Source organism: Hylobates moloch, unplaced genomic scaffold, assembly GCF_009828535.3.
Source record: "Hylobates moloch isolate HMO894 unplaced genomic scaffold, HMol_V3 SCAFFOLD_6, whole genome shotgun sequence".
NCBI classification, from domain to species: Eukaryota; Metazoa; Chordata; class Mammalia; order Primates; family Hylobatidae; genus Hylobates; species Hylobates moloch.
The window spans coordinates 11,995,404-12,019,342 of record NW_026652281.1 but is presented as its reverse complement, the minus strand read 5'-3'; the positions used below and the strand labels follow the sequence as shown (position 1 = coordinate 12,019,342).

At 41.4% G+C, this 23,939-nt stretch overlaps 1 protein-coding gene across 6 annotated transcripts in view; it reads left to right on the top strand.

Moving 5' to 3' along the window:
• The window catches only part of WWOX (WW domain containing oxidoreductase), an 804,193-nt gene that overhangs the window by 89,217 nt on the left and 691,037 nt on the right, over positions 1-23,939 (top strand). The gene's annotated exons all lie outside the window — the stretch shown is intronic.

The following is a 23,939-nucleotide window of genomic DNA, read 5'->3' as shown; positions in this document are numbered from 1 at the left end:
AGTTGTGCCAAACTTTGCAGGAGGTGCCAGGTGGGCACAAAGAAAAGAGGACTGCTCTCAAGGAACTTAGTCTTTGAGGCCAAGCACCGTGGCTCACGCCTGTAATCCTAGCACTCTGGGAGGCTGACACAGGCAGGTCACTTGAGGTTGGGAGTTCTAGACCAGCCTGGCCAACATGGTGAAAACCAGTCTCTAGTAAAAATACAAGAAATTAACTGGCCGTGGTGGTGCACACCCATAGTCCCAGCTACTCAGGAGGCTGAGGCAGGAGAATTGCTTGAACCAGGGAGGCAGAGATTGCAATGAGCCGAGATTGCGCCACTGTGCTCCAGCCTGGTCCACACACACAGTGAGACTCTGAGACATTGAGACTCTGTCCCCAAAAAAAGATGCAAAGTAACTCAGTCTTTGGAGGGTTACAGAAACAGTTTCACTAGAAGTTGTGATGTGTTACAGAAATCGGTCCCTTGACCTGCCAAAGGGAAGAAAATAGTGCAGAATCTTTTCCCCAGGTTTCAGGACCTATGTCTCTTGTCCTTCCTTTACCTTAACTTCAGCAGGGCAAGAATGGTTCAAGCCACATTAGAAAGCAGTTACTTTCTCAGCTAATTTTAAAGGAGAAAGGTAAATGCGGTGGGTTCTAGGGATTTCAGTGACGTAATAGGTGTTTCCCAGGCATTAAGACCTCGTTAGGTTTCCATTTCCATTAGGCATTATGGATGCATTCCAAGAATTTAATTACTATAACATCACTTCATTCATTGTAATTCCTTACTAGGGTTATGAGAATTTGGGATTGTGTGGTTTCTTATTCAGTCGATTAAAAGCTACTTGCTATAGTTTTCTAACTAGCTATTTACATGAAATTTAGTACTTGTCAATGTGTATTAAATCAATACAGTTAGATTTATCAAAGTGGTGAGAAGAGTTTACATCTGAACATAGAATAGATTGCATGCCTCAGCCGGGCGCGGGAGCTCACACCTGTAATCCCAGCAGTTTGGAAGGCCGAGGCAGGCAGATCACAAGGTCAGGAGATCGAGACCATCCTGGCTAACACGGTGAAACCCCATCTCTACTAAAGATATAAAAAATCAGCCGGTCGTGGTGGCGGGTGCCTGTAGTCCCAGCTACTCGGGAGGCTGAGGCAGGAGAATGGCGTGAACCCAGGAGGCAGAGCTTGCAGTGAGCCGGGATCATGCCACTGCACTCCAGCCTGGGCGACAGAGACAGACTCTGTCTCAAAAAAAAAAAAAAAAAAAAAAAGATTGCTTGCCTCAGTTGGGAAAAAATAAAGTTTTAAGTCTCTAGAATTGGAGTGACAGGGCTTTACCTGAAAAATCCCAGAATAGTAGGACCATCATTTAGAAGTTTCAAGGAGATAATATTAGGGAAAAATAACAGCAAATGTTACTTTACAGACACTAAACTCTGGGCCATATGACATGATCCAGGCTGGAAAATCACTGGCTTACATAAAGGTATTGACAGACCCATGGGTGTTAAGATCCTTGATGGGTACTGGGGAGAATTGATAGGCCTTTTGAAATTGCGTCAGTGATTTTCCTTGGGATCACTGGAAAGAATACCCCTGTTTGACAAGATATGACACATGCTCTGTGTTGATTCAGCATTTGACTAACAGAAAAGATTAGTGAAGATCAGAATCTGCTTTAAAGTTATTGAAGTAGAGTACAAGGAAAAGGGGAAGGGAATAGAGGCTGAGGAGGAGAATGGGGGAAGCGGGCAGGAAGGCAAAATTTGGAGGTGCAGGCAGAGGCAAGGTCATGCCAGAGGCCCGACCTTCCTGTTGAAGCTGGTGTTTGATCCAAGCTGTGGCTGAGAGTATGCAGCTCATCTGGAGGGTAGAGTTGCAAGACATGGGTTCAGGTTTGAGCCAAGCCAGAAGCTGGAGAAAGCATGGCTTCTCAGGACTAGGAATACCTAGATTCTAGAGGTGGCATAGGCATGGGGCACATTGTGACAAGTTAACAGCAAGATCTTCAGAGCTGCAGCTCACCTGTGCCATGATGGTCTCCTAGGAGCCCCTTCCTGCTGTAGTCCCACCCTGAGAGGTTTCACTTCCCATTGCCTCTTGGTAGCCGTGGGCACTTCTGCTGCTCTGATGATGTAAGTTAGAGATTGTCCTTGTCTCCATAGCTCTCTTTACTGGTGCATGCCCATGAGGGATGTCACAGTCTGTATGTTTTTGTAATAATGCTGGATCATTTGTCCACCTTCAGAGACAACTGAAGCCAGTTTTAAGTGAAACCACACAGAGGGCATATGCAATTGGGACAAGAGTTCTGAAGTCTATTTTTGAGAAAGAGAAGAGATCAAGTAGTTAACAGCCAGTGGCTATCATAATAATGGCACGTAAACAAATCCTTCTTTTTATTTAATTTAATTAATTAATTAATTTATTTTTGAGATGGAGTCTTGCTCTGTCGCCCAGGCTGGAGTGCAATGGTGTGATCTCGGCTCACTGCAACCTCCACCTCCCAAGTTCAAGCGATTCTCCTGACTCAGCCTCCTAAGTAACTGGGATTACAGGCGCCTGCCACCACGCTCAGCTAATTTTTGTATGTTTAGTAGAGACGAGGTTTCACCATGTTTGTCAAGCTAGTCCCGAACTCCTGACCTCAAGTGATCCACCCGCCTCGGCCTCCCAAAGTGGTGAGATTACCACGCCTGGCTCAAATCCTTCTTACTTTTCCTCAAGAGCTCACTTCCCACCCAAACCCTTCCTACTGTGGCAGCTGTTATCTTGTGCAGCACGTTTGTCCACACTTGGTATTAATAGCTCCATCTTAGGAACTATGAAAGTGAGGGGGGTGGTGGTAATTTGCATGAACTAGTTTGGGCCAGTTATGGTCCATTACACCCTTGCTGAAGTGGTTGGTGCTAAGATGAGCGCTTGGTTTAGGCCAGACCAGTCCCTAGCCGGTAGAGAAGGTGCAGTCTCTTATCTGAGGGCCTAGGAGGTGCAGGGATGTTTGTATGGGCTGCTAGCAGCCTAGTTTCCTGCCACAAGGAGACAGTAAGAAAGGTGAAGTCAACCTGAGATGAGAGAGAGAGCAAAACAGTTCTTTTGGCCAACTTGACCCCTGATCTTGAAATATTGTGGAACTAATAAATCTCCCTTTGTGTTGGAGTGAGTTTTGTCTGGGTTTCTGTCGCTTGCAACAAAATCGGTCCTGTCCAGTATACCTACTGACTCTCTGGCCTCCAAAGGCTATGCCTGCTGGGTGCTCAGTGTCTCCCCGACCAACCCCATGATGGCTACAGTGCATATGCCTTCCAGCCAACTCTATTGTTCACACATATTCGTAGGGTGAGTTGGGCCCCAGGAAGAGCGATTTGGCTCAGATCCTGCATCCTTTCAGGGGCTGACTATAATCACACTGGCATGGCAGGGGGAAGGTATATTGGATTGCAGAGTCAAAACCACTTGGCATGAAACCCGGCTCATTTTCTAAGTGGATGTCGACCCTGAGCCAGATAATTAATCTTGGAGATGACTCTGCATACTTCATCGAGTTGTAAAGTTGACTGTGATAATGGAGAATGCTGGACAGGGGGCCTTCCACGTCATGAGTTCACTATACTTTAGTTACCATTATATCGTCCTCCCAGTCCCCATTTGTTGTTGTCTTTTTGGGACCCAGGGTGTCAGTCATCTGATCACTGTGTGACTTTCTCAAGGATCTTTACTTGAGTCTTGCTCCTCTGGTCCAAAATGTCCGCATACCAGCTTTATGGTGACTTGTGTCATTCTCCATCCCCTCGTTAAGAGAAAATCTATTTTATGAGCCCTCTTTCCAACCCCAGTGATGAGGACTAGGTCAGGCAAGATGATGTTGCTGGACCACTGGATCCAGCTGGACCTCTGGACCACAGAGCCCCTGGAGCCTCCCAAGGCCAAGCCTGCCAGCCACACACACCTTTGTGAGAATTAAGAAAAGATGCCCCCTCCTCCTGGGGCCCACAGCTCCTCCACCTGGGCACCCAGCCTGGTGAACAGGTTGCAGGCTGGGATGCAGCCCTACCTTGCTTTTGGACCATTGAGCTACTAAGTTGGAGCAACAAGGCTTGGGAATTTTTCTTTGATCATAGGTAGGAAAGGTAAAAAAAACATAAATCTGCCAACAGAAACTAGCATCATAATGAGTTTCTACTATATTTGTTCGGGCTTTGAAAAATACGCCACCAAAATATATCAATGTATGGTCCCAATGTTTTAGGAAGTTGCATTTAAAAAGTCCTGGATACCTACCTGTTTTGTACATATTATATATAGCATCCCGTGTGAATATGTTAATTCCTTTTTATGAGTTTCAGTCTTTTTTCCCCCTCCTACACATGATTGCTGTTTTGTAGTTCCATTTTGGTGGAATTAACATAGATTTCCCACATGGGGAAGGTTTTGGGTGAGGATTTAGAGCAAGGCAGGTTCTTGATCCTCAGAAGAGATTCTTATCTGAGGGGGGATTTGAGAATGGCATTGCAGAGTGGGAGGTGCTGCTATGTGGAAAAATGAACTGGAATAATTATTAGAACAGTTCTCAGAATTTACAGGATATTTGATCATAGGAGTAACTTTCCTCAGGAGTGATGGATGGAATGCCTGTACTTGGAATATTTTAAAATTAATCTGTTTTCATTACATTGAAAGTGTGACACACAGAGACACTAAAATTGGATGAGGCACTACCTGGAATTATATAAAGAATGACAAAGATGAGGTTATCCATTTCTTTTCTAGGCAAGTTAGTTAGCCTCTCTGTGTTTCTATTTCCTTGTTTATAAAAGAGGGACAAAAATAGGACGTATTACTATCTAGGTGACAGGATCATTCATACCCCAAACGTCAGCATAATGCAATATACTCATGTAACAAATCTGCATAGGTACCACCTGAATCTGAAATAAAAGTTGAAATTATTAAAAAAGAAAACAAAGGCCGGGTACGGTGGCTCATGCCTGTAATCCCAGCAATTTGGGATGCTGAAGTGGGTGGATCACATGAGGTCAGGAGTTCGAGACCAGTCTGGCCAACATGGCAAAACCCCGTCCCTACTAAAAATTCAAAAATTAGGCTCGATGGCACGTGCCTGTAGTTCCAAGCTACTCAGGAGGCTGAGGCAGGAGAATCACTTGAACCCAGTAGGCAGAGGTTGCAGTGAGCCGAGATCGCACCACTGCACTCTAGCCTAGGTGACAGAGTGAGACTCTGTCTCAAAAAAAAAAAAAAAAGAAAAAAAAGAAAACAAAAAACAAATAGGACCCATATCCCTGGATTGTTGAGGAAATACATGAACGTATGTGGCACACATTATAGTATCTGGCATACAATAAGTACTTTGTAATGTTACTGGTGTCTTCTTACCATTGTTGTCTTACTGGTGACCATTTGAAATGTTGAAGCTTTATTATTATTACAGATAATGGTGGATGTAGTCTCTTCCTTGTTTATTTTTTGACAGAATCTTTTTTTAAAAAAGATTTTATTTATTAGGTGAGAGTTTACTTGTTACAGGTCTACTGCTGTTATAGTTGAATGTTTTGAATTATGTAACTTACATGAAATATAAAGCTATGACTTGAATTTTGTGGTTAAAAATTTTCTAAGTTGATTGACAAGGATGGCATATTGGCCACCTTTTGGTGCAGTAACAAACAACTCCAGACTCTCAGGGCTTGCAAAAATAAATGTGTGTTTGCTTGCTTATAACACATGTGGCTGAGGGTTGGCCGTGGCTGTGCAGTCTCAGATGGGGTTTTCTTCGCTCAGCTTCTGACAGCGTCTCCTTGCAGGGCCCAGGCTGTAGGAGATGTCATCAGGGCCTACAGAGGGCAAAACCTCACAGAGGCTTCTGTTCATACATTGTTGTACCTCATGTGTGTGTCATACTGTCATATATCAATGGCAGTAGCCAAAACTGACAGCAGCGGGGCAGGAAAGTGTATTCTGCCCACAGGAAAGGGAGGCAAAGGCAGGGAGGGAATGATAATTGTGAACAAAGAATTCATTTGACCAAAGATGGTTTTTTTGATATGGTTGCCACTTACCTTTCAGTAAAATAGCACTTCACAAATTTGTTTAACGTTTTATTTCAAGCTCCCAGAAACCACATGTTAATGGCACAAGTAGGAAATGCCTGCTCAGAGTCCCCGAAAGAGGTGTCCAGATTTATGGCTCATCCCAGACTTCTCTAATCGAGGCTGTTTTCCCTCTAGATGCCTTAGTCAATCAGTAATTAATTTGAAATCCAAAGTTTCATTAAGTGTTATTGAGTTCTCGCACGCTGACGTTTGTAGTGCTATATTTCTTTAAAATCACAAACCATTTTTCTTACTGTCGTTTGCATATTTTAACAGAAAAGATTGCGATTCTGGTGTAAATGACCCAGTTTTCTGGATATGTTTACTTGAATGTCATAAACTTATTATGCTTCTCTTCCACTTCATTGCTTTTCTGAAGTATTTTGAAATCATATTTAAAACATCATTATGGCCTCTGAATTCTATCTAAAGCACAAATAAATTTTACCGGGTGACTATTTTCAAAACAATACCAAAAAGCTGGTCTTGTTTAGATCCAGTCTTATATCATTGAAATATCATTAGAATTCTTATGGAAAATATGTTTTGGCTGTTTAGAGGATGTTAGGGGCTGGAAGTGAGAAGGTTTCAACACCATATGGATATGTGAGTATAGATGCTTACATGAAGAAAGGCAGACTTAGCCAAAACTAATTTGGGATTTTTGTTTGTTTGAATTGTTGGAGGGTGGATGAGAGTGAAGACATATCCTTTTGAAACTTAATTTAATTTTTATTTATTATCATTATTAGTGTTACTTTTTATGTATTTTTTTGAGACGGAGTCTCGCACTGTTGCCTAGGCTGCAGTGCAGTGGCACGATCTCGGCTCACTGCAAGCTCCGCCTCCTGGGTTCCCTCTATTCTCCTGCCTCAGCCTCCTGAGTAGCTGGGACTACAGGCGTCCGCCACCACGCCCGGCTAATTTTTTTTGTATTTTTAGTAGAGACGGGGTTTCACCGAAGTAGCCAGGATGGTCTCGATCTCCTGACCTCGTGATCCGTCTGCCTCGGCCTCCCAAAGTGCTGGGATTACAGGCGTGAGCAACTTAATTTAATTTTTTAAAACAATATATGTCTCTTTGGAGTCAGGGAGTTTGTTACAGTGATGTTTTACAGACAGGTTCATTGGAACTGCTTGGTAGGTGATAGGTTTTTCTTTCTGTTTTTTAATTAAAAAATAAGATTGGCCAAGCGTGGTGTCTCACACCTGTAATCTCTGCAGTATGGGAGGCCGAGGCAGGTGGATCACCTGAGGTCAGGAGTTTAAGACCAGCCTGGCCGACATGATGAAACCCTGTTTCTACTGAAAATACAAAAATTAGCCGGGCGTGGTGGCGGGCACCTGTAATTCTGGCTACTTGGGATGCTGAGGTGGGAGAATTGCTTGAACCTGGGTGGCAGAGGTTGCAGTGAGCTGAGATCATGCTACTGCACTCCAGGCTGGGCGACAGAGTGAGATTCCATCTCAAAAAAAAAAAAAAAAAAAGATTTATGTTAAGAATTCACATTTCTGGCCTCTCTTGAAAATATTGGAAGACATGGCAATAATTATCTGGGACTGAATAGCAGCTGCTTCTTCTTGGGCCAGGTGATCACCCCCAACCCCAAACCCCTACCCTTAACTCTTCTACTCCTTTAGATGTTATCCCTGTGTGGTTTAACCATCAACCCTCTAACTCCCGATCCTTTGAAACCTCCTCTACTCATTTTATTCTTAGCACTTAGAACCCACTAACGCTCTATGTAACTGTCTTATGTGTTCCATTTCTTGTTTCTAGACTGTCTGCCTCCAGTAGAATGTGCGTTCTGCTATGTAGAGCAGCACCATGTGTTGCTGTGGCAGGCCCTTTATAAACATCTGTTGAAGGAGAAAATGAAGGCATGCATGGTCTGGCTGACATCTGAGTTTGCAACTTCTTTTATGCCTTCTGCCAACTGGGACCCCCGTGGGCTTCCCTGCTACACCCTCTCGGGTTCCCCAGACCTGCCAAGCTGTTCCATCCCCAGTTCCTTGGTGCCTGCTGGTACTTCGCCTGGAGAGCCCAGCCCTTTCCCCACTTGTTCAGACCCCAGTCTCTCATCTGGGAGGGACTTTTTGAGCACTATGACCTGTGTGAAGCTTTTCCCAGTGCCTGCAGACTGACTGGAACCTGCTCCTTCATTAAACCTGACAGGTGTGTCCACCTGTCAGTTCTACCCTAAGACCATGAACTTCTTGAGGGAGGGAGATGTGACTTTTCATGCCTGGGACCCAGCACCTGGCTCACCTCCTACTGGTTAGTGGGTATTGACTGGATGGCTTCCGAATGAATTCAGGTGTCTTAACTACCGTTGGTCCTGACACCATGGCCACCTTCCAGAATTTTCCACATGTTAAGATTGCGGATGCAGGCTGGGCATGTTAGTGGGTTCTAAGTGCTAAGCAAAAAAGAGTGGCTCACGCCTGTAATCTCAGCACTTTGGGAGGCTAAGGTGGGTGGATCACCCCAGGTCAGCAGTTTGAGACCAGCCTGAGCAACATGACGAAACCCTGTCTCTACCAAAAATACAAAAATTAGCCAGACATGGTGCTGGGCACCTGTAATCCCAGCTAGTTGGGAGGCTGAGGCAGGAGAATTGCTTGAACTCCGGAGACAGAGGTTGCAGTGAGCCGAGATCGCACCACTGCACTCTGGCGTGGGCGACAGAGCAAGACTCTGTCTCAAAAAAAAAAAAAAAAAAAAAAAAAAAAAAAAAGAAAAAGAAAAAAAAAAGATTGAACTTGTGGAATATGAGAGAAATGAAAAAGTTTGAATTCCGTTCCAACTGGGCTTTTGAATTTATTTTCGCACTTCCTATTTTTTGAGCCCGGGAATGCAAGATGTAAGCTAAGAAAAGATAAGATGAAAGTATTGCTCTAACATTCTGGCTTCCTTCTATTAGAGAAGAATGCAAATCTTTGCCTTATCTCAGTGATGGGCCCCACTTAACCCTTTGTCTTACTGAGAGCACTTTTCTGCAGATGATCAAGTGGAATTTACTATGATGGCCTGTCAAATCTTGAAATAATCTACCTTTCAAGGAAAAAAAGTTTAACTAGATGATGGTACCTTTTAGCCATATCTACAGTTAATTTGAATGTATTGCAAGCTGTTTAAAATATTCCATTAATGAAGAAGGTAAGCCTAGCTTCTGGTAAATACACTACTAAGTGTTTATAGTACATTTCATATTTTACGTGATTTCCTTTATAATTCTGCTTATCTTTTCATTCTAATTCCCTGAAGGACATATAAAAGAGCCCCTAAAGAGAGTAATTACTGCTGTACTCTTTAACCAAGGCTCCTTTTGCAAAGAGAAATCTGAGCTGCTTTTTAAAGAAGGCCGTTTTTAAATAAAAATGCAAATAAGCTACTTTGTAACCACATTAATTACCCACCTAGCCTCTTATTACCATGTTTGTATTGTTTGCAAATACTATTTACAGTCATGTGGAAATTAACATTACTGGTCCTGAGGAAAGATTGTGTTGGGGAGGTTGTGCTTTGGAACCAATTAGGGCGAACCTTGTCTCCACTGAGACTCTGGGGAAAAGCACAGCCTTGCAATGTCAAATAATAGCATTAGCTCTGACTGCATAGGCAGAGTGCTGTAATTATATTATTGGCCCTATTTTGCTTCTGCAATGAATTTCATTGCCTGCATTGTAAAATCAGCAGGTAGCAAAGTTTCTGGTAATGATTTAATGTACTCTCTGATCATTTTGGACAAAAGTGATGGTAAGATCCACAAAGCAATTTTATCACCCCCACTGACTACTGCCTGGTTTGAGCATTTTAAGTGAAGACAAAACATGATTCTCATCTCCTTGTTTCCTAGTGAATTCCTTCCCGCACAGAGGAGAAAATTACTTGTCTAATATATAATTTCAGGCCTAAGGAGAAGGTGATATTGCATTGCAAATAATAGCAGTTAGTGGGAGTTGAGAGCCAGCTCTGCACCAGACTCGTATCAGCCACTTGACCTCCATTATTCCTTATTCCTTGGTACCTCTGCGCCACCTGTGATATCAGATTTTTACTGCAAGGAAACTGAGGCTCGGCGATACTAGGAAACTCAGGCAGGGTCAATCAGCTGTCAAATGGCATTGCTGGCACCCAGATTGAGGGCCATCTCACTCCAAAGCCACCTGACTCTTTCCCATACACCACAGTTTCTAATACGATATTACACCCAGCTTTAATATGAGCACGACTTGTGGATGATGCTGTAAATTAGTTACCTCCCACCACACCACATCAAGTATAATGGATATAATATGATTTTTCAGAATTCAGCTAATTACAACTGAGCTTTACATTTTATAACTCTTTTGACTGTCCATCAAAATGTCTTTGGGATTAAACATTTTTTTCATATGTTTTGAGGTCAATTTGAATCTGAGTTTAATAAACGTTACCATGAAACATTTCTCCCATCCTTTTAGGAAATATCTGTGAATAAACTCATTTTGTGACAGAAGGCTGTATGTTTTTCCAGTGTTCATCCTAAGGAGAGAGGGGGAGAAGGGAAATAATACTTCACATCTCTATTGCATGCCAAACATTTATAGACATTAGTTGATTTAATCCTTTAATAACCCCATGAAAAGGGTGTCATGGTCTTCACTTGACAAATGAGGGAGATGGCAGTGCAATCAAGACATATTGACAAGGAGAGGAGGTGAGCGGCTTGCCCGAGGCCACGCTACTGAGTCCTTGGCAGAAGCAGAATTTGAAAACAGAGCCCCCACATGTTTTAACTGCTCACTGGAAACTGACTAGGTCACATACTCCTCCTCGTTTCCTGTTCTGGTAGTTTTTCTTTTATTTTCTTTAATTTCTTCCATTTCCTTTTCTTTTTACAGCAAATTTGTAGTTACGGTGGAGCAAAGGGCAGTTTTCACTCCTCTTCCCTAAAACTGTAGTTTAACTAAAAAGTGGCCTCCCTCCTGGTACCAGTTGGTAAGCCATCCAGTCCCCGCTGGCATCTATGCTCCAGGTCTCCAGTCTGAGGAGTCTCACTCCTGGGGCAGGTGCCTCTGGGAGGTCTCTCTGCCAGGCTTGTCTGGTCATGCAGCTACTTCCAGACTGAATCCTAGATCTTGCATTTTTACATAGGACATCCCCAGCATTCAAAGAAGACCCTGGGAACTGGATTCCTACCAGAGGAATTAGAATGAAACTAACAAAAGCAAAAACGACACCCTCCCCCATCCCCCGCACCCAACACACATGCAAGGTAATATTTGATGGCAGTAGGAAAAAAATCCAGTGTTATAGGAGACAAACCATAGCAAGCAATGGCCTCTCGCCCTTCCCTTCGCACCCTCCACTGTGTCCACTCATTTGTTCCTTCAATAAATACTGATGGAGAATGGGCTCTATGCCAGTGTTTCTCTGGATGTTGCCTGCAGGGATGAACAAAGGCAACCTCTAGGAGAAATTTCTGTTTTTGATGCTCTCCTGGCTGCTTCCTGTGTCTTAATATTGTGCTTAAACTGCCACTTCTTCAGCTGTTGATTTCAGGCACTATCTAATGACTTTTGCTGTTGTGGGCATGGATTTAGCTCATTTTTACCATCTTCCATAGTTGTATCTCCTTCCTCCCATTATGTTTGTAACTTCAGATTTTGTATATTTTGTATATGTCAATATGTAAACATTATATATATATATATGCATGCACGCACACATATGCATACATATATGTAATAGTATATATTCATGTATGTTTTCATTTTTGCTCGAACTGCTCTGGACAGTTTTTTTGCTCTGGGAGTTCTTTACTCCCTCTCTCATAAGAAGAGGCTGTTGGTGCTCTGATCAATCCGTCTACCTCTGCTTTTCCCCTTTCACCTGTAACTTCTGCTACTTATACTTCTGCTTTGTAATGGTCCATAACATTCACCTTCCACTCTGTAGCCATAATTAAATCTCCCATGCATCGCACTTTGGGAGGCCGAGGCGGATGGATCACGAGGTCAGGAGATTGAGACCATCATGGCTAACACGGTGAAACCCCGTTTCTACTAAAAATACAAAAAATTAGCCGGGCATGGTGGCACGCGCCTGTAATCCAAGCTACTTGAGAGGCTGAGGCAGGAGAATCACTTGAACCCAGGAGGTGGAGGTTGCATTGAGCCCAGATTGCGCCACTGCACTCCAGCCTGGGTGACAGAGTGAGACTCCATCCCAAAAAAAAAAAAAAAAAAACTAAGAACAACAACAAAAAAACCTCCCATGTATTATCTATGGATTGACTGTAAAAGATGAGAAGCAGTAAATATTTCCATCACTATGACCATCTAGAAATTTCTCACCCAAGGGCCAACTAATCTTTCCCTGTGTTGTATTTCCTGCTCTGTGGGTCCGGCATCATGACCTTTGTACTACCCAGGAAAGCCAGTGTTCTCATGGGCTCTTCTCTTTTTTTATGCTCTACCAGATGCTAGCACGGTGGCATGCCATTAGCTCACTAGCAGCTTAAAGGGTACAGGTTCTGAATCTCCTTAGTGCTACTCACCTGTTATTTCTGAGCCTGAGTAGATGATCTTCTTTCATTCAGACGTCTGTGTCACGTATACATGACATCCTACCCCCTTCTCATAAAAAAAATCACATTTGTAAGTGTCTCTCTTAGGCTGAGTTCCAGACTCCAAGATCCTGCTTCTCTCTTTTTTTTTTTTTTTTTTTTGAGACGGAGTCTCGCTCTGTCGCCCAGGCCGGAGTGCAGTGGCGCCATCTCGGCTCACTGCAAGCTCCGCCTCCCGGGTTCACGCCATTCTCCTGCCTCAGCCTCTCCGAGTAGCTGGGACTACAGGCGCCCGCCACCACGCCCGGCTAATTTTTTTGTATTTTTAGTAGAGACGGGGTTTCACCGTGGTCTCGATCTCCTGACCTCGTGATCCGCCCGCCTCGGCCTCCCAAAGTGCTGGGATTACAAGCGTGAGCCACCGTGCCCGGCCCCTGCTTCTCTCTTGTCCGAGTCCAGTAGCTGATGGCATTTATGTCTGTAGATTTCACTGTCAATGAGTCATTGACAGACTAAGCAGGCTGTTGGATGGAGCGATCAATGGCATGAGGGAAAACACTAGTGTATGCAAGAAGAGCCATTTCCTAGTAGGAAAAAGATTTATGTATGGAGCCACAAAGGTGATGGCTTCAGTAGAAATCACCAAGGACCTGGTAGTCAGTGTGCAACCTAATTTTCTTTCGAAAGCTGCAGGAATGGCAAGGGAGGAAATAAATAATGCATTTCTTTATATCTCCTGTTTTAAGTTACTGAGTGTCGCCAAGAGATTTCTAAGGCCAGACATCGAGTCAGCTGTAAAACTGGAAGGAGCAATGTTTGCTGACTGTTGCCTCAGCCGCTGACCCTGATTCCCTCCGCACATAGTAGGCAGCTTAAAAATTCCTCCCTAGACTTCTGATTTTCATGTGACTCACTGCTAAGTTGTCTGGGTTTGTTTTAATCCCTTTCCCCCTGCTGACAGTTCTTTCAGCGGATGTCTATAAAGGTTGGGGCATTCGCTCTCACAACAGTAGGAAAAGAAAGGAGGAAGGAATAAAAAAGAGAGAAAAGGAATAAAAACCAACGTTTGGTTTAGATGTGTGATTTCTCTGAGCCTCAGTTTCCCAGCATGTAAAATGTTGTGAAGGCTCACACTGGTATTGTCCAGGTGCTTAGCAGAGCATCCATTACACCATAAAGCATCACAAAAATTTTTAATATCATCGTTATTACTGTGCCGTCCCTTGATTTTTTTATTTTTAATCAGTTAATCTGCATTCTGTGAGATCTGACTTCCTTTTTTAAGGCCCTGGGGAAGTTTTGTTATCTGTAGAGCTGGATTAATTTTAGAGTGTGGTGGCCTTTGCCCAAGGTGAACCTGTCTGTTTATAGAAAGTGTCACCAAATTCTGCCTTGGGCCCGTCCACTTGGTTGTATGTGCTGGACCCTGGGTGGAAGCACTTTGCATGTGTGCATTCACGATGGGCTGTGCTGGAGAGGAAAACAGGCATCACTCCCAAATTCCATTCATGCAATTAAAAATTCCTTTCATTTTTATTTGTGAGAGGGTATGGGTGCACAGTGGACAGCAAACAGAAGAAAAGCTTTTGATTGAAAGGTAAACATTTACTTCTGCCTTTTAAATAGACACAGCAAGTCTCTTTACTCTCATGGATGCAGTTATAAGGAACATAGAGCTGAAGAGAATATGACCATTTCTGGTCTTTTACTATGCTCATATTAATCCACGCTGGATAGAAGGGACTGTACTATTTGGAAACATCTAAATAAAATGTTTTTGTCATAAGGTGTTAAAATGTACTCATTAACATGGCAGCATATTCCTTTTCTTCTGTGATCATTGAAGTAGGGAAGGAATTTCAACTAAGAAACAAAATGATTGTCTGTTAAGACACTTATTTTTTGAGAAGACAAATTAATGTAACATTATTATGTGGGGAGTATGGAAAGGCTAAGGTTGTAAGGAAAACTTATTAAGCTTATGAGAATATTGAAAGCATGAGAAGGCATGACCAGAAAGTATTAATGATTTGGGCTTGATTATTCTAAGACTGTATTCTAAGTCTAAAATGTTGATAATTAAGACCTTAAATGATAAATGTTTGGCAATGCCAAGTAAATGAGTAGGTGGTTGATAAAAAAAAAAGGCAAGAGAGAAGTAGGTATTAATAGTTTTCCAAAACAATTTAATCCCTTCCGGAAGAGAGTCCTACCCCAGCCCTGCCTACCAGGTTGTGTTTGTGGGATTATTTCTGAGTCACCCTTAAGCTTATCTTTATCCCTATCCCAGACCCCCAGTCCCCTCACTGGGCATTCCTTGGATTGATTATTTATTTATTTATTTATTTATTTATTTATTTATTTATTTATTTATTTTTTGAGGCAGTCTCACTTTGTCGCCAAGTCTGGAGTGCAGTGGCGTGATCTTGGCTCACTGCAACCTCTGCCTCCCAGGTTCAAGTGATTCTTTTGCCCCAGCCCCCTAGGTAGCTGGGACTACAGGCACGTGCCACCATGCCTGGCTAATTTTTTGTATTTTTAGTAGAGGTGGGATTTTGCCATGTTGCCCAGGCTGGTCACGAACTCCTGAACTCAGGCAATCCACCCGTCTCGGCCTCCCAAAGTGCTAGGATTACAGGTGTGAGCCACCACACCCAGCCTTCATTTTGTTTTTGATTTTTCCTCTTTAAACTCTACCTGTGACCACCCTTTCCTTTCCCAAACTTTTACTAGCTTCTTCCATCCTGGTATTGCAATCTGGCTGAAAACCTGCTAAATAAGGGAACAATTTTGACATGGCTCCTGAACTCCCCACAAACTGATTCCAGACCAGTAATGTCTTGGGGACACTGTTGTCCCATCTTCCTTTCTAGGCTGGTCTCAGATTACTGACATGGAAGAGTTGTTGGTCCTGGTGCAACACGCCATGACCATAAGGCCTCTGGTGGAAAGGAAGGAATGAAGGGTGGTTCTCCAAACCCTTGGCCCATGTCTCATCCTTCTGTTCCCTTCCTTTTCCAGGTATGTAGCTGGTCAGTTTTCTTAAATTCAGTGGATCTAGCTTTCTGCATTTTAAGCCTTAGGTTGTTTGAACACAGCTAAGTTGGTCATCTTTTCAAGAACTGAATCTCAAAAAAGCCATCTAGACCTCGCTTGTAACCATCACATTCATTGACTTGGTTGTTGATCTGTTTGTCAGATCAGTTTTCTGTTTGGGGAACATTTTTATAAGTGCATTATTTCAGCTTTTAACATTTCAAAAATAAAATTTCTTTGGGAAAGAAATTTCATTCAACTGGAGTACCAGGAACTTAGAATGAATCCATTTGTCGGCAGTATTTATACCCTGTCTAAAAGAGTGTCTCCCCAGTTCTCTGTCTCTGTACTGTGTCCTCACTTTAAAAAAAATAGCTCTACCTCTCATTATGTTTGCAATTTTTTGTTTTTTTCATTGTGTGGTGGGTTTTTTTTTGTGTGTCTTTTTAAATGCTCCATGAAGAAAAGACATTTGTTGTGTTTACCACTTGAATTGCTGGAATAGTTCCTGGAACAGCGTAGGTGAATAAATGAGCAATTATTTTGTCTTCAGCACTATAACTGATGTTGAGAAGGTCAAAGCAGAAAAGAAAAACATGTTTCAGTAGTACTAGTTCCTGCGTAGGCTGTCTGCCAACTACAGAAGTAAAGGGAATAGAATTAGGACATCTGGATTATGGTGGGAAAACAAAACACAATCACATCCTGCCTCAGCCTATCCTTGAACTGGTATCTTTAGAAAGGGGAGGTCAAGTAATGGCCATAAGGGTGGATGGTGGGGAAGAAGGAGGCCTGGGGACAGGTGAGAAACTGCAGAGCCTGGCGGAGTTCATTTAACCTCACTGTGGTTCTGTTGGACTTAGTGCAAAATCAAGACACCCACCTTTGCCTGACCATCCTGCAATGGTTTGGGGGGCCCCAAGGAGATGACTGGGGAAGTACATTTGGCAAACTGCAGCACTGGTTCGTGTTCTGGGACGAATCAATATTAAGCAAGTTTAATGATGGGTAGGTTCATTCAAAAGGGAAATATGCTTCAATGGAGAAGAGAAATTTGTTAGGTTGTGTAATAAATATTTTGAGTGTATTTGGATAGAAGTTTATGAAGGAAAAGGCAAAATTCTCTGTGTCTTTATGGGAAGATATTCGACATGTTTTTTCTTGGCAGAAATAAAACATATTCAATAATATAATTAGGCAAACTTGTTTTAGTTGACAAGAAGACCGTTGTCTCCGTCTGCAAGATGAAGGCAAGATCAAGAGATGTCAGTTAACATTCTTGCGACCACAGGTAGGGAGGAGAACTGGGGAGGAATTTATGGACAGGTGAGAGCATCAAAGTAGATGGGGAAGGGATGGGGGAGCAGGTAAAATAATGAGGCTCAGTGTTCAAGAAGGTCTTGGGCAAGCGCATGCTAGTCATTTTCCTCACTGGTGTGGTAGTCCAGCTGAATCACATTTTACTCTCCTCCCTTTCTCATAGTGTGATTACATAAAGGAGACCTTCCCTGGAAAAAGCCCTGTGCATGGCTTTTGAGAGTGGGCCTGGGCTAACAGTGAGTGTGGAAGCTTGCTGCTTTGAATTCTTTCCAATTCTGGAGAGTTGATGGATAACAAGTGTGTATCTATAGTCTGCTTGGACATGGCGGTGTGGCCGCTGACTTCTCAGGCATCCCCTCAACTCCAGGGACAGGAATGGTGAGAAGGTGGTGAGGGCACTGTCTGCCCGGAGGCAGGACAGTTTGTACTACCTGTAGCAAGAGCATGTCTTCGAGAGCCATAGCAGCTGGCTTCCTATTTGGAGAGAACAAGAATGTGAAAAGCTGTTTATTACCAGATATGGGTAGATCCTCCAGCCTTTTTTTGTTCTTTTAAACCCTAATCTCTTTTAAAAAATTTTTTTATTTTTAATGTTTATGGGTACGTAGTAGGTGTTTATATTTTTGGGGTACATCCGATGTTTTGATACAGGCATACAATGTGAAATAATCACATATGAAGAATGGGGTATCCAACCCCTCAAACATTTATCCTTTGTGTTACAAACAATCCAATTACTCTCTTAGTTATTTAAAAATGTACAATTTAAGTTATTATTGACTATAGTCACCCTGTTGTATTGTCAAATAGTAGGTCTTATTCATTCCTTGTATTTTTTTTTATACCCATTGACCAGCCCCACCTCACCATCAACCCCCAACTACCCTTCCCAGCTTCTGGTAACCATTTTTCTGCTCTCTATTTCCATGAGTTCAGTTGTTTTGATTTTTAGATCCAAGAAACACAATCTTAGATGCATAGTAGGTGCATTCTGTTGCCATCTGAATCATGGGACTGCAGAATCGGAGAGGCAGGAAGGCCCTGAGAAATACCTGATTGTACACCTGGGTGCTGGGTTGAGAAATATGAGGGGAGGAGAGAAAAGATGAGCCTCAGATTACATAGCAAGGCTGTGATAGAAGCAAAGTTAGACCCTGTTGGTTTTTATGTCTTACCTCCTTGCCATTAGTTAGGTAAATTTAGACCACCATATTTTCTAAGATCAGAGAATAGAGAACTTTAAATTCTAGATTCTTGCCTTGCAGATGTTGAAAAGAAGAATTAAAAGTTATTTGGGATATGCAATCAGTTAATAAATAATTATGAATGAATGAACTGTTTTGTTGAAGACACTGTGTTATGGCAGACATGAACATGGGGCTTAAATCAGTCCTGACATCTAGAAGCTCAAATCCAGGAGGCAGAGGAGTTGGTTATTAAAGAATTCTGTGATGAGCTGGACAGGATGACATAAAAATTATGGAAGTTCAGAGCACAGGGCAGTCTTTTCCAATGATGGGGATGGAATGTGGGGGGTCATGGAAGACTTTGTGGAAGAGTTAGAAGTAGAATTATTACTGTTGAAAAGAGATAGGGAGGCAGGTAGATAAACAGAAGAAGTGCCATAAAGCAATAAGTTAGGGTAGAAAAACTCCATTATTCCGTATGTCAATTGGCCCATCTATTCGTTCATACATCCTTTCATTCTTCTATCCATCCAACCATCCATGCATCCATCTATCCATCCACACAACCACTCATTCTTCATCCATCTGTCCCTCTGCCCAGCTACCCATCCATCCTTCCATACATTCATCTAGTCATCCATTCACCCATCCATCCACTCATCTATCCACCCATCCATCCACCCATCCATCTATCCATCCAGCTGCCAATCCACCCACCCTTCCACTCACCCACCCAATCCACACTTCCATCTTCCTTTCCAGTTATCCACCCTTCCATCCATCCATCTACCCACTCATCTACCCTTTCATACATCCATACATCCATCTGTTCATTCATCTATCCATCCATGCATCCTTCTTTCCTTGTTTTCTTCCTTCTATCCATCTATTCATCTACCCACCCACCCACCTATCCTTCACCCATCTGGCCATCCATCCTTCCACCCATACCTATCTTCCTTCCTTCCTTCTTTCCTTCCTTCCTTCCTTCCTTCCTTCCTTCCTTCCTTCCTTCCTTCCTTCCTTCCTTCCTTCCTTCCTTCCTTCCTTCCTTCCTTCCTTCCTTCCTTCCTTCTTTCCTTCCTCCCATCCTCCTTTCCTTCCCTTCCTTCTCTTTCTTTCTTTTGTTCCTTCCTTCATTTCCTCCCTCCCTTCCTCCCTTCCTCTCTCAATTATTAACTTGCTGGTATTTTGTTTCACCATTGCATTGTGTTTATCAATAGACGATTAGTGGAAGAAGAGAAGAAATCAGGTGAGGTCTTTGTAGGATCTAGAATGTGTAGGCTAAGGAGTTTGACATTTTTTATACTATGTTCTACTGGGAACCATTTCAGGGTTTTGAGGTATAGTATGATATAACAAGAGCTATGCTAAATTCTTTGAAGTTACTAGTAGTGGAATGTCAATCCAGAATGAAAATAAATAATTTTGGACATGAGCCTGTCATCGAAATATACTTTATTTTCTTTTTAAATTTCCCAGCAAAAGTATTTTAGTTGTTAAAATAAAGGAACAACCATTAGAAAGGAGAGGGAGGAGAATTAGAAGAAAAAAAAAGAGGTCAAGTAAAGTACCTTGGTATTTTAGGGTTTCTAACATTAGGAACTTTAAATGTTGACCCAATTTTGGTCTTTACCATCAAAAGATGGGAGAAAGACTGAGAGAAGTTTCTAAGCTGATGCTGCTCTACTACCTGGAGTAGGACTGAGAAACCCTCTATAAATATTACCTTTGGTGTTTCTGTCAAAAATTTAGAATTTCAGCCTATTCTATTTTTAATTCTGGTTTAAGACTGGAGGGATTCTTGGTGAATACTTTTGTAGATACAAGTAATAGTTATGAAAATCATTATTGATTACCTCCAGGGTTCAGAGTATTGGGCTGAGTGTCTTCTCCCACCTTCAGAACTACCTTTAGACTAGAGTGTTAATTATTAACATATTTTAGATTATTCAGACAACTGCAATATTTAAGGAATACGTCCAAGGTCACACAACTAAAAAGAAGTGGCAAAGTAGGGTTTCAGACCCTTTTAGTCTTTTCTGTTGCAAAATTAAGATAATGATAATAGCTAATGATACCTCTCCCTTACTGAGAATTGAATGTTTTATGTGAATTAAAAAGTTTAATCTCCATAGTGTTTCATCAAGATAGATTCCTTGTTATCCTCATTTTGCAGATGAAGAGACTCAGGTATGCAAAGGTGAAGTAATTTTCCCAGGGCCAGAGGGCTAAGGAAAGGGAGAATTGGGATTATTTCTACATTGTCTACTGGTAATATCTATTGCTGATTTTTACGAGTTAAAACTATTTTATGAGCATTTGCCCACTTTCTAAAAATATGATGGTCTTAATTACCCACATGGACCTACCCTATCCCAGGCAGATGCCACAAATTATTTTGTGTTTTCTTTTTGTATGTATTTATGCTGTTTCCTCATTTTTAAATAATGGGCTTTGATGACTATTCTTCTACATAAATTGTTACATATCTGTGTCATAGAATCTTAAAAATTATTTGATTCAAATATATACATAATTTTTATATCCCTGATAGATATTGCCAAATATTTACCAGAAGTGAATCAAGTAGTTTTTCTACCAACATTATCTAAGAGGGCTTGTCTTATTACATCTTTGTCAACACTAAGTATTATCTCTCTTACTTTTTTTTTTTTTTGGTAATGTTTGTTACTTTGTTAGGATTAAAGTAGCTTCTCATTTTAATTTTCACTCCTTTAATTGAGAAGCAGAATGTATTCTTTTTTGGTGACTTGTTTCAGAGTCTCTTTAGTTTGAAGATACAATAGATGTAGCATCTGTTATATCCGGTAACAGGATAACAGTGCATTGCTGGGATGATGAGGCTGCAGTGAGGTGTGATTGTACCACTGCATTTTCAGCCTGGGTGACAGAGCAAGACCTTATTAAAAAAAAAAAAGGGTATGTTTCCAACCATGCTTTTTATTTTATTTTATTTTATTTTGCTGTTTTTGAGATAGAGTCTCTTTTGCTCAGGCTAGAGTACAGTGACATGATCTTGGTTCACTGCAGCATCAACCTCCTGGGCTCAAGCAATCGTCCCACCTCAGCCTCCTGAGTACCTGGGATTACAGGCATTTGCCACCACGCCCAGCTAATTTTTGTATTTTTGGTAGAGACAAGGTTTCGCCATGTTGGCCAGGCTGGTCTCGGACTCCTGACCTCAGGTGATCCGCCCCCCTTGGCCTCCCAAAGTGCTGGTATTACAGGCATGAGCCTCTCCATCCAGCCTCAACAGTGCTCTTCTGACTAGCTTGATCATATGTCAATGTTTTATTCCTTCGTGGAACTCAGAATAAGCTTGTTTTACTGGACGTTTTCTATAATAAAGCTAGGTGCTGGCGAATCACTCTAATTACCAAAAAGATGCCTTTGATAACAATGTAGGAGATAAGGAAGATAGAAATAACATTTGAGTAATTCTTTGCCATTCTGTCTCTGAGTCTTGAAATAAATACTCTTGAATTTATATATTCTTGGTCCTTTAGGAGCCATAAAAACATACCATTACATATATATATGAAATGGTGAGAAATTGCATATTTATTAAGAGTCATGACCCTTAGGACTAGATAAATCAAATTAAATCTCATAAAAATCTGTTATGGAACATGAATACCTGGTACTATTTTTTCTTTTAGGATCTCTTTATTAATTTTGTCATGTTTAATATGTTGCAGTTGCAAACAAAGGCATAAATGCATGCGTTCATTCCTAATTAACTTATGTAATTGGGTTTTATAAATTTAGGTGTTTAGGAAGCTGTGCATAACACACTCCATTTACTGTGTGCTGTAGCCAATAAAAGCATAATAGAAAGAAATATAGTTTGAAGCTCACTTCAATGGTAAATATAGATTGGTTGTAAATGATATCTTTGTAATGTTTATTTTAAATTTTGCAGTGCTGCAGATTTTCTGAACATACCAATTAATGTTCTTGTTTGAAATAATGACTAGTTAATTACTATAAATTCTAAGTGCTCCATCTCTGACAATTAAAAATTCTCTTACAGCTTTTTATTTATTTATTTTTTTAGTTCTTTCCAAATTATATTAAGTACAGCATCTGGGGAAAGAAGAATAGGAATGGAAGGAATGTGTTTAAAATATGGATGGTTTTGTCAATTCCTATTGGGAATGCTTGTATTTGAATGTATATACATATGCACATTTATGTGTAATGTCTATTTCATGCTAAATAGGGAGTGAACAAGTTGAAAAATATGAAATGCAGTTTGAATTTTTTAAATAGGTTATTAATTATAACATGAAAATCAAATACAATGGGTAAAACCAGTAGATTTTAAGTAAGTTTACATTTGTCGTCATGATGTGACTGTGACGTTACCTGAGATCTCAACTCAGCAAGGACCTCTGCAGCCTGAAAAGACCAACTAGAATGATTTGATCAGAAAGGGAATGGGTATTAGGCTGCTCCACTGATACTTTATCCACTTCGGGAGAGAGAGCCCTGTTCCTTCTTCATCTAGCTCAAGCCAACTGTCAGAAATGCATGTCAGCGCTACACGGTTCTATCCAACGTGTTAACTGTTGTCAAGTCTGTTTTTTATGAATATATTTCAATATAAGAAATTGTCTTAGGTCCAAAGTGAAATGTCTTCCTCCTTGACTCATAGCAAGCTCATGCAGCTATTTGAACATTGTTCTGTATAATATGTGCACCTTTGAGAAATCCCATGATTCTCGGTATTCTTTGTAAATCTAATACCTTCCATCCAGAGGGAGAGTATACATGTGAGGTCAATTGGGAGTACCTTTTGTATCCTCTATTTTGAGCCTTACAGGTTAAAGGAGAATGTTGGATTCGCTTTTGAAAGTATGGGCTTGCGGAGATTAAAAAAAAAAAAAGAAACCTTCAATAATCATGTATAAATATAAATACTGTATGTAGCATAAGTGTAATGGATCACATTTATGATGAAATATGTATGTCTTTCCAAGGGTAAGACCTTCATAATTCATTTATAAGTTACCTGCTTTCCCTTACATGTAAGTAGCAGAATAGTAATTTTTTTCGTTCTTTCTGAAGAATTGCCACACAGGGAATGAAAAGAAAAAAGGATAAACTTTTCTCAAACAGCAGAATGTGATTCAGAGATAACTGGAAAAAAGTACAAGAAAAGCCAAAGAGAAAAAAAAAATTGTGGGTCCTGGTGATGTTGGAAAAATGACGTGTGAGCTGAAGTTCCAGACACCGAGCTTCATCTATTTTGTCATGTTATGACAGAAATCATTACAAGGGTGATAGGTTTATTTATAAAGACTTGCTTCAATATTCAAAGTACATCTATTCTAGCATTCCTCACTTTGAGCCAGGCTGTGGATCAAGATGAAAGAAAAATTAAATTGTATATTGAAGAGCTCTTAATTGAGCCGTGCTGTATTTAACAGGGAAGCATCGGCTTCAGGCAGTCGATACGACTGAGAATTTTTAATGTCCTGCATCATGAGACTGTAAGTTTGCTTTGGAGAATGCAAGTTTGCTTTGGAGAATGCAAATAGGCTAATGACAAAGCCCTGCAAACTTTTGTAGTTGCTGCTGGTCTCTTTGGAAGGCATGTGCTAATTTACTCACAGTTGAAACCTGGCACACACACGCGTGTGCACACACACACACACACACTCTCTCTCTCTCTCTCTGTCTCTCTCTCTCCTTCTTTCATAAGGAACTAA